This window comes from Helianthus annuus, chromosome 16, assembly GCF_002127325.2.
Source record: "Helianthus annuus cultivar XRQ/B chromosome 16, HanXRQr2.0-SUNRISE, whole genome shotgun sequence".
Taxonomy (NCBI): Eukaryota; Viridiplantae; Streptophyta; class Magnoliopsida; order Asterales; family Asteraceae; genus Helianthus; species Helianthus annuus.
Window position 1 is genome coordinate 134,157,766 of NC_035448.2, and position 9,972 is coordinate 134,167,737.

At 37.5% G+C, this 9,972-nt stretch overlaps 1 long non-coding RNA gene across 1 annotated transcript; it reads left to right on the forward strand.

Moving 5' to 3' along the window:
* Positions 1–4,615: 4,615 nt before the first annotated feature.
* Positions 4,616–6,137, forward strand: LOC110917729. Its single transcript, XR_002580816.2, has 3 exons — positions 4,616–4,749; positions 5,230–5,283; positions 5,992–6,137. It is a non-coding gene; the product is annotated as an uncharacterized LOC110917729 (long non-coding RNA).
* Positions 6,138–9,972: the final 3,835 nt, after the last annotated feature.

The following is a 9,972-nucleotide window of genomic DNA, read 5'->3' on the forward strand; positions in this document are numbered from 1 at the left end:
TTTAGTTTATTTATTTTTAAGTAAACCATTATTTTTATGGAAAAGCGGACCTTACAAGTTGGTATCAGAGCCAAGGTTTGAGGGATTCGGGCAAGAGTCTTAGCGCTCGAACTCAAACCATGGCTCATGCAAATGTGCTCGCTCCGAGATCGCCAATGAGGTAAAATTTTAAACGTTCGCTTGATATGAGTATGTATAGTGTGTTACGGGTTAAGATTTAAGATTACTTATGTTAAGAAATGTTAAGATGGGTAAGATGAGAAGTCCCTGGACCCGGGTAGCTGAAAACGGACCCGGGAAATGGTCGGAACTGTCAAAATAAGGTTCAGTAGCATTTCAGCAAAAGAGGGGCCGTCACCGACGGGCTGTAATGCCGTCGCCGACGCCCCATGTTTGTCGACGACCTATCTTTCTGTCTACGGACATTGTGGGCAACGCCCCATTTATGAAGCCCGTCGCCGACGGGGTGTGAAGCCGTCGCCGACGGCTAGCGGAAATCAAAACCGCTGAGGATTTTTGTTTTGTTTTGGTTTTCGTATTTTGAGTTTCCAAAGTGTTTTAAGGCCTATTAAATGTTCGTGTAGGGTCTATATAAGGCCTAATAAGATATATGTAACCACGATTAGTGGTTACGATGGAAAGAAAATTTTAAGGGTCGAAAGTAATGTGTCGAATGACACAAATGAATGCTAAAAAAAAAAACCGAATGAAAAATGAGTAAAGTTTAAAATGTGAGGATGCGAATGAAGTAAATACGGACTAATGAACTATGATGTATTGAAAGCTTGTGAACTATAATTTAAGTTACCATACTTCTCAAAAATGCCCGTTTTATGCTCCTGGCAAGTTAATAGAGGATATAATAAGTTATGTAAGGTTATGTAGACCGTTGGCGATAAAGTAAAAATTTATGAAAATTCAGATGAATGTATGCTATGATCAGAATTATGCATTAGAGGCGTGTACCTTGTACCTGAATGGTGTGATGCTTATGTGTAATTAATAATTTGCCATATTATGATTAAGGGGCGAATATGTGCTAAACGCGAATCATATGAGCTTAATAGTTAAAGATACGTTGGAATTATGTTATATAGTTAACTTGAATGGTAATTACCATTTATAGAATCATGAAGCATTAGTATGCGAAAATACGTGAAGGTGAATGTACACATGTGTATTGTTTTGGGGATTACGTAAATTATATGTATGAAATACGTAGAATATTAGTATTACGGTCTATCATGTTTTACATGTTCAAAAGTTTGAAGTATGTAAGCAAGACAGTTGACTATCTAAAAGTCAACAGTATAGGAATATTATGAAATGGTCATTAGACACAAAAGCTAAAGTAAAGAGTTGATGTGTTATGTATTAAGTGATTTACGTGTTATGCTTGACGATAGTTTAGTTGTATGGATTGGAAGTGAGATGACTAATAATAAATGCCTTGTTTTTACGAAATTTGACTAACGAAAGTCAATTAACTTATGAATAGAAAGAAAATGAATAGTTGTATGTATGCTCACATAAGCTAACAGTGTTATGAATGTAATAATATATTAATATGTAAGGATGGAAGTCTTGTCAGTTGATTCAAGTATGGATGGCAAACGGAGTAAGAGGAAGCAATGAGGCAAGCATGAACATGAACGCTAAAGGTAAGTGATTTCGCAATCGCTTCAAATTCATCTACATGAAGGTGTATACGTGTTTGAGTATTTGAAATCACAGCGAAATGTATACATAAATGAGAAAGGTTATGGTACGTTTTGTTGAGATTGTTGGCATAATGTTAAACCGATAAGACCTCATTATAAGGGTAAATCGGTCATAAATTTTAGTTGAGAAATTCTAAGGGGGAAATGAGAACTTGGTAATGTTGATGAAAGGTATGGGAAGAATATTAGTTGGGATGTTAGTTAAAGACATTTTTGTAAAGATGTTCGAATTGAGAGTAAGTGCAACATGTACTGAAATACTTATATACAAAAAGTATTGGGTGGTGGTTGACCTTATAAGGTTATATTGTAGAAGACAGTAAATAATAATTACTTACAAACTTTGGAAATATTACGTAAGAAATGCAACGTGTAATGTAGGATACTCATTAGTAAGGGACATGCTAGAGAACGTAGGTGATTTAACACCAAATACGGTGAACGAATAAATGGAAATGATATATTAAGAAATGGTCATGAATTGACCGAAGCTCGAGAAAAACACGAGAATCATCTCACTTATGTCCAGTCAAGCTAGCAAAAAGGGGTCTAACGATTCTTAAAGGATTGGATCAATATAGGAAAGAAGGATAAGAATGAAAAGTTTAAGCTTACGATTGAATGTGAATCAAATTTAAGAAAGAATGGTGGGAACACCACTAGAAATAGGATGTAGAGTGTGGCATAGAGACGCATTACATGAATTAGGACATGGAATTAGTGCTAGAACCCAACACTTGAAGTTGAATGTAGAAGATTAATACGAAAATATATCATAAGAAATATCATGGTAATTGATACGACAGAAGAACGTAAGGTACAGATGAAAATATTAGAATATGAGAAATGGATTCAAACTAGTAAAAGTGAAAAGTAATAATTTAAAAGTTCGAATCCGTAAGTGAAGACGTATTAAAGAAGTGAGAATAAAAACTAAGTACCAAACTCAAATAAAGTTATACGGGTCAAAGGACGATCGCTATTTGAACCCGGTATTCAATGTTCGGTTTGTCAAGTTTATTACTTATAGGTGAGCATAATGTATGGGCATGCTTTGTCATAGTTTGGAAAGCATTGCCGTCGCAAAGTATAAATAACGAGTCAAGGGTTTTGACCCGCGCCAGGTACGTATAAAAGATTATATTTTTAATAGGATCTTAGGGCTTGACTAGAGAATGATGTGTCAAAATAAGATAACTGATACCCATATGTAAGAATTCATTTACAATTAGACTTCCGAAAAGTCGAACGAAATAAATGAAGCCCTTGCAATTATGTAAGTATAAGGTACGAACGTGTACCTCGATGCGACCACAATAGGTAAGGGGTGTTAGTCTGACCTTGAAAGGTCAAACTGCGAAAGTTGGAGAAATAACCAATAAAAAGAAAGAATTGTATGTAAGAAATGGAATGTATGATATGTTTAGCATGTACGTAAGAAAATTTTGAAAGATACAATAGGCGAACAAACACCCTGTAGGACACAATTATGAAAGGCTATGTGCTAATTAGTTATTTATAGATAAATATGATGGAACTCTTAGTGAAATAATAGTATTGAAGCTAGTGGGAGGATGCCCACGAGTGAGAGCATATTTCATGAATAAACGAGACAAATTCTAGCATGGAAGGTACATATAAAGAAGCGGATCGATCCGACACACGGATAACCGACTTATACGTTGAAAGCGAGGTTAGTAAAATGTTTATTTCTCAGTTAATGATTAAGGATCCGTAGGTTTATTCGTAAATGTGAACAAAATGAATGGTAGAATGATTGTGGTATGCTATACAGCGATCGACCTGTACTGGTCAGCGTGAGAAAGTATGAATGAAATTAAGAGGGAGAACTAAAGGCCTTAAACTAAAGTTTGAGTTGAATTGGTTAAACGCTAGTATGGTGCTCGTACACAACATACCTAGTTGTTATCGTAAGTAGTTCATGCAAGGAGCTGATAATAAAGTGTGCGAATGATTAAATTCAAGGCTAAAACTCAAACCTGTAATTAGTTCAAGTGACGGTCGTAACCGTAGAATGATGCCTTATACTCGTATTAAGTATGAAAAAGTAATTAGGAAGTGGGAAGTTTTGTATTAGTACCACTAAGTCATTAAATGTCTATAGTATACGTATAAAGTTGTGCTAAGCCCTCATATGAGCAAGAAAGTAATTGGAATAACGTTAGTAATGGAATGATGGGGTTGCTTATAATTACAATAATGAATTATGTCGTGCATGATTCGTGTGCGGAATAAAATAAATCGATTTATTTATATTAGTAAATGTATGAATATGTCACTTATTTAGAAAGATAGAAACAAACCGTAAGCATAAGCTTGTACGACCAATAGTATACATTGGAATAAATTCCAATGAACGAATAGCTAGTGATGATGTATGCTAGAAACTGGCATTATAAACTGAAAACGACACTAATAAGAGCCCTGGATCAGATTCTGACTTATAGGTGATTATGAAAGTAATTTACTTGATTTAAGAACGGAGGGACAATGCGTACAAATACGTTTATGCATGAATAAAAAACTTTTGCCAAGATCCCGAATGCGTCTATATTGTATTAACCATCGTGAATGAATAGATGAAAAAGGTAGAGTAGAAGTGGTCTAGTTGGAATGAGAAAGGTTTCGGGGACGAAACCTCCTTTAAGGGGGGTAGACTTGTAACGCCCCAAAAACCGGTTACCAATTAAAATAAATGAAAATGAACAAAAAAAAAGTAACCTAGTTGATGGGTTATGATAAGAAATAAGTTAAAAATTTGAAATAATGCTTGAATTAAATACTTAACAACTTATAAGGGGGGTAATGTGTAAAGTTCTAATAAATAAGGATTTATAGTGGGTAAACCCACAAACACACATCCTGTGCGTGGGGTTGGATCGATCAAGCAGAAGGAGAACAAGGTGAAACCCTTGTTCTCCAAATTCAGCAAATTGAAGAGGAAATTCAACAATAATCCAATGCATGAACTTCGATTTACACTCATCTAAACTCGATTATTGAAGTGGTAAGCTTAATTTTCTGAAATCACGAATTATAGAATGAGGGGTTCAACCAATCTCGATTTCTTGTACCATATATGGGAAATTTGAGTTAGAATTGCCTCCTAGAACAAGAATCATGTGTGATTTTAGGTTGCATGAAAGATTGTATTGAAAACCCACTTTGTGAAATTGTGTTATGATTATGAAGATCATAATGATGGTGATTGTATGTTATCTTGATGTATATATGATCTAGTTTTGTAATGCTTGAATGTTAGATAAATTGATGAAGGAGGAATTAGTTATGCAAAATTAGAATAAATATGAATGTTGGGTGATGATGAACTAGTAAAAATGTGCTTTAGAGACTTGTACCTCATACCTTAATTATGATGCCTACCAAGTGTTTGATGAAATGCTTAAGAACTGAATTTATGGGTAACTTGGAAAAATGGTAAAATGAAGTAGATGAACTAAATGAATGAATGAACGTTGTAATGTAGGCGTGAAGGAAGAAGGTACAAGCACTAGGAAAACGGAAGGCACGCAAGACCGAGGTATGTTCCGTTGCATACAGATCTTTGTTAAATTCTCTTTTTACTTAACTTGATGTAGAACTATCCTTGTATGACAATCGTGGTAAAATGGCAAGTAAATAACAAATCCTTGTGGATTTGGGTATGCTAACGAAAGTTGTGTTAAGCTATACATTTTGACCGATTTAAATTAAATCGTGTCAAGTAGAGATGAATGCCATCCGTTTGAACGGGTAGTTTCGAATGCTATAATGAATGTTGAAAGCTTAATCCGTTATGCGGATAGAACGAAGAGTAATGTTGAAAGTAAATAACCCAATTAAACGGGTCGAACGTGTATGCTTAACTCTCAATGAGAGTGTTTATGCCAAACCCAATTAAACGGGTCGAACGTGTATGCTTAACTCTCAATGAGAGTGTTTATGCCAAACCCAATTAAACGGGTCGAATGTGTATGCTTAACTCTCAATGAGAGTGTTTATGCCAAACCCAATTAAACGGGTCGAATGTGTATGCTTAACTCTCAATGAGAGTGTTTATGCCAAACCCAATTAAATGGGTCGAATGTATATGCTTAACTCTCAATGAGAGTGTTTATGCCTAACCCAACTATTTGGGTAGTCGAATGCGTAAAAGGATGAATGTTTTTGTATGGATGGGGCTAAAACGAAAGGATTATGATTTAACTAGTGTGATAACTAACCTTTTAAAATTTGATTGTTAATGTAGGTAAAACTCCACTTTAGGCGATTTGCAGATATGGAGCGAGCACGTGTTCATGCCTTATTATACCAAGCGCTTCTGCTAGTTTATATGCACACTTTTTGGGTCCATGTCTTGTTACTTTGTTCGATCTTGTTAGAAGTCATACACTGAAAACTTGTTGTCTTCGTTTTAGGAAGTTTAAAGTTGAAATGGGTCGTAGATTGTCGTTTGTTTAATGTGTTAAAAACAGGGGGCACGTTCGTTGTACGAACGGGTCATGCCCAATTTTTGTAAGAATTTCATTATGTATCAAATTTGGTGTTTTGATGTCTTTAGTTTATTTATTTTTAAGTAAACCATTATTTTTATGGAAAAGCGGACCTTACAGTCTGCCCTGGATTTTATCAAGAGTGACGACACTTCTGATGTTGTGTATGAGGATGTCCCATCTGTTCCTGATGAAAACGTTGTAGTTAGGACTGCTGAACAAAGGTTCGATGGTTCGGGTTATGTTAGTGTTTCCAATGTGAAGGGTTTTTCCAAACCTATTGTTCCCAAGGCTTCAACCCGGCGATCTACCCGTCGTTTGAAGGGTGTTCCTCAATCCACCTCTACTGAACCGGTGGAGTTGAGCGATGATATCGAAGCTTCTGGGGATCAAGGTGTTGAAGTGGGTTCTGAAAAAGAGAAGAAACTGGTTGTTCATGGCAAAAAGGCTTCAGCCAAAAAGGTTATTGCTACCCCTGTTCATGGTTCTTCGAGCAGGGATGTTGAAGGGTTGGATCCGGATGCAGTTTATGTGCCAGGTTGGTCGGTGAAAATTGATGACAGTTTCAAGGATGCTGCTGTTTGTGAAGATGCTCTGAGTCACATTGCTCCTCCTTCAGTTCATAATACTATTTCTGAGATGGATGATGACATGATGTTATCTCGCATGATTCTGAGTACCTGCAACCTTGCTGCCATGCTTCCTCAGGGCATTGCCCGTTTTCGTCAGAGGATGCAGGAATATAAAGAATTTTCTAAGAAGAAAGATAATATGAAGTCTTCAATGGCCGCGATAAAGAAGGAGATAAGTGGGTTTGCTGAGAAAGAAGAGGCTTGGTCAAAAAAGGTTGATGATTTGTCTAAGTAGCATGAGATTGAAATGAGTGATTTTAAGAAAAGCTTTGAGGCCGATCGGTTGAAGCTAAAGGCGGGTAAGGAGGCTTTGTCTGTTGCTCAAAAAGCCTTTGATGAGGACAAGGAAAGCTTAAAGGCTTTGGTTTCCCGGGCTACCAGCGATAACCAATGGTTGATTGAGCAGGGTTTTCAACAAGTTCTTACTTATCTGCTTCACTCTGCTGAATTTAACTCTGCTCTTGGTGAAGTTTATACTAAGTTGCTCAACTTGGGAAAACATCAAGGTCTCATCGCTAGTTATAAGTTACATGAAGCTGGGCATCCTCTGGAAAAGTCTCCTTTGTTTAGTCCTGAAGCTTCTGATGTTTTTAAGGGCTCCGTTGAACAAATGGAGAGGCTTACCTACCCTTATATTCATCAGGTTTCTTCTTGTTTTGGTAAGCCTCTTGCTGTGTTACAGGATTTGAAACCGGAGGGCCTTCATGAAAAAGTCTGTGCTGAAGTCTTGGGTTCTCTTTCGAAGAAAAGATCCTACTCAGGAGATAGTGATGACACTCTTTCAAGTGTGCCTAATGCTTCGAAGGATGCAAGCTTGGAGGCTTCAGCAGTAGGTGGTGATGGTGGTGCAAAAGCTAAGAAGTCCAAGAAAGCAAAGAAGGCCAAGGCTGAAGGTTCCAGGGTTTCCAAGCCTTCTGCCAATGTTTAACGGATATTCGTAGCTTTCTTAGCACTAAAAACAATTTGTGGTTTGTAATGCTAACTTTAAACAATATTAGGTTTTGCAGGAACCCCTAAGGTTCCTGTTATGTGGTTGTGCTTTTAGGCCTGTATGGCCGCTTGAACAATATCCGAACTTGCAAATCAGTAGGACTTGTTTTAACTTGTGCTTTGTTGAAAGTCTTTCAGGGCTTTCTTTGTTATGATATTATGTTCAACTATTTTCTGTGTTGTGTTTTTATACTTGTGCCTATTTTGTTAAGGCAGCTTGGTTGGTTTTAAGCTTTTAAGCTTTTTGGCTATCTATAGATAGATTGAAACCTTTGAGGTTTCAAGCTGTTATCTCGGGGGCTTGAAGCCTTGAAGGCTTCCTAGTGTTTTGGTTTGACTTTGTTTGTGTCTTTAAAATTTTTCGTTCAAGTTACATTATTTTTGTCTTCTTATAACTTTGTCTTTGTCGAGTTTGTGTTGTCCTTATGTTTTTTATACCTTAAAGGGTTCAGTGCTGCAGTCACTTAGCCTTGGTATTTTTAACAAGAAGGCATAGCACCTATCCTATTTGTTTTCTTGTTTTTGTTTGATTTCGTAAGCATGTTTGTTGATTATTTTTCTAAGGCTTAAGGAACATTTGGTGTAGGCTGGTCAAACCTGTCTATGAGACCTCTTTGCATTGATAATAAGTCTCATGGAGTTGTATTGATCTAGGAACTCACCCCTTATATAGGTCCATTTAACCCTTGAACCTATTGAGCGATGTGGCCTGGGAGCTCAACCCCTTACATGGCCCTTGCCATGGAGTTTCTTGCTAGGTTCTCAACCTGTTTTTAGGATAGAAAGACAAATTTGATAAAACAACTTCATTCATTCAAGAGACATTTTTATAAAAGGTTTTCATAGTTCAACTCTTGAAATGCAACATTGCAAAATACAAACCAATCTTTCCCGTTTAGACATGAAACCTTTTCAAGGTTTTTCCATTCCAGTGCCTTGGAATCCTTTTACCTTCTGGGTCTGCTAGCTTGTAGGATCCACCCTTATGTGCTTCAAGGATTGTGTATGGACCCTCCCATTTTGGGCCAAGCTTTCCCTGATTCTCTTTCTTGTTAGCTTCATTGTTTCTAAGGACCAGGTCTCCTGGCTTGAAACGTTCATTCTTGACTCTCTTATTGTAATAGGCTTCCATTCGTTGCTTGTACTTGGCTTCTTGAATTGCGGCTTGGTCTCGTGCTTCTTCTAGGAGTTGTAAGTTCAACATGGTCTCTTTTTGGTTTGTTTCGGGATCCATGTTGACGATTCGTTGTGTTACAACTCCTATCTCGGCTGGCATCACGGCCTCGGATCCAAATACCAAGCTATAGGGTGTTCTCTTATGGCTTGTTTTTTCGGTTGTTCTTATGGCCCATAGAATACTAGGCAATTCATCGAGCCAGTTGCTGTCGTACCTTCCCAATCTTGTTTTGATACCTTCCACTATGCTTCGATTTGTCCTTTCGACCTGACCATTTGATTGCGGGTAAGCCACTGAGCTGAAGACCTGGTTGATCCTGTACTCTTTACACCAAATGCTGAAAGGCTTCTCAGCAAATTGCTTCCCATTATCAGTGACGAGTACCCCCGACAATCCATAACGGCAAATAATGTTCTCCCAAACAAAGTCGATGACCTGTTTGCCCGTAATCTTTGCAAGTGTTTTAACCTTGGGTCACTTCGTAAAATAATCTATTGCCACCAGCAAGAATTTTTCTCCTCCTTTGCTTGGGGGAAATGGACCAACAATGTCCATTCCCCATTTATGGAATGGCCATGCCGAGGTTATTGGGACAAGGTCATGCTTAGGACTTTTTGGGATCGGTGCATGGATCTGGCAAGCATCACATTTTCTTAATTGCTCAGCGGTGTCACGATGCATTGAGGGCCAGAAATACCCAAGGTTCATGAGTTTTGCAACCACCGACCTAGCTCCAAAATGAGCTCCGCATATGCCTTCGTGAATCTCTTTGATCAAATACTGACTTTGCTCAGGACCAACACATCTTAGAAAGGGGGCAAGGTAACCCTTTTTGTAAAGGGTTTCTCCTTGTAGTACGTACTGCCTTGCCTTGATTTTAACCCTTTCAGCTTCTACTTGATCATTGGGTAGTTCACCATTTTTAAGGAACTTCTTGA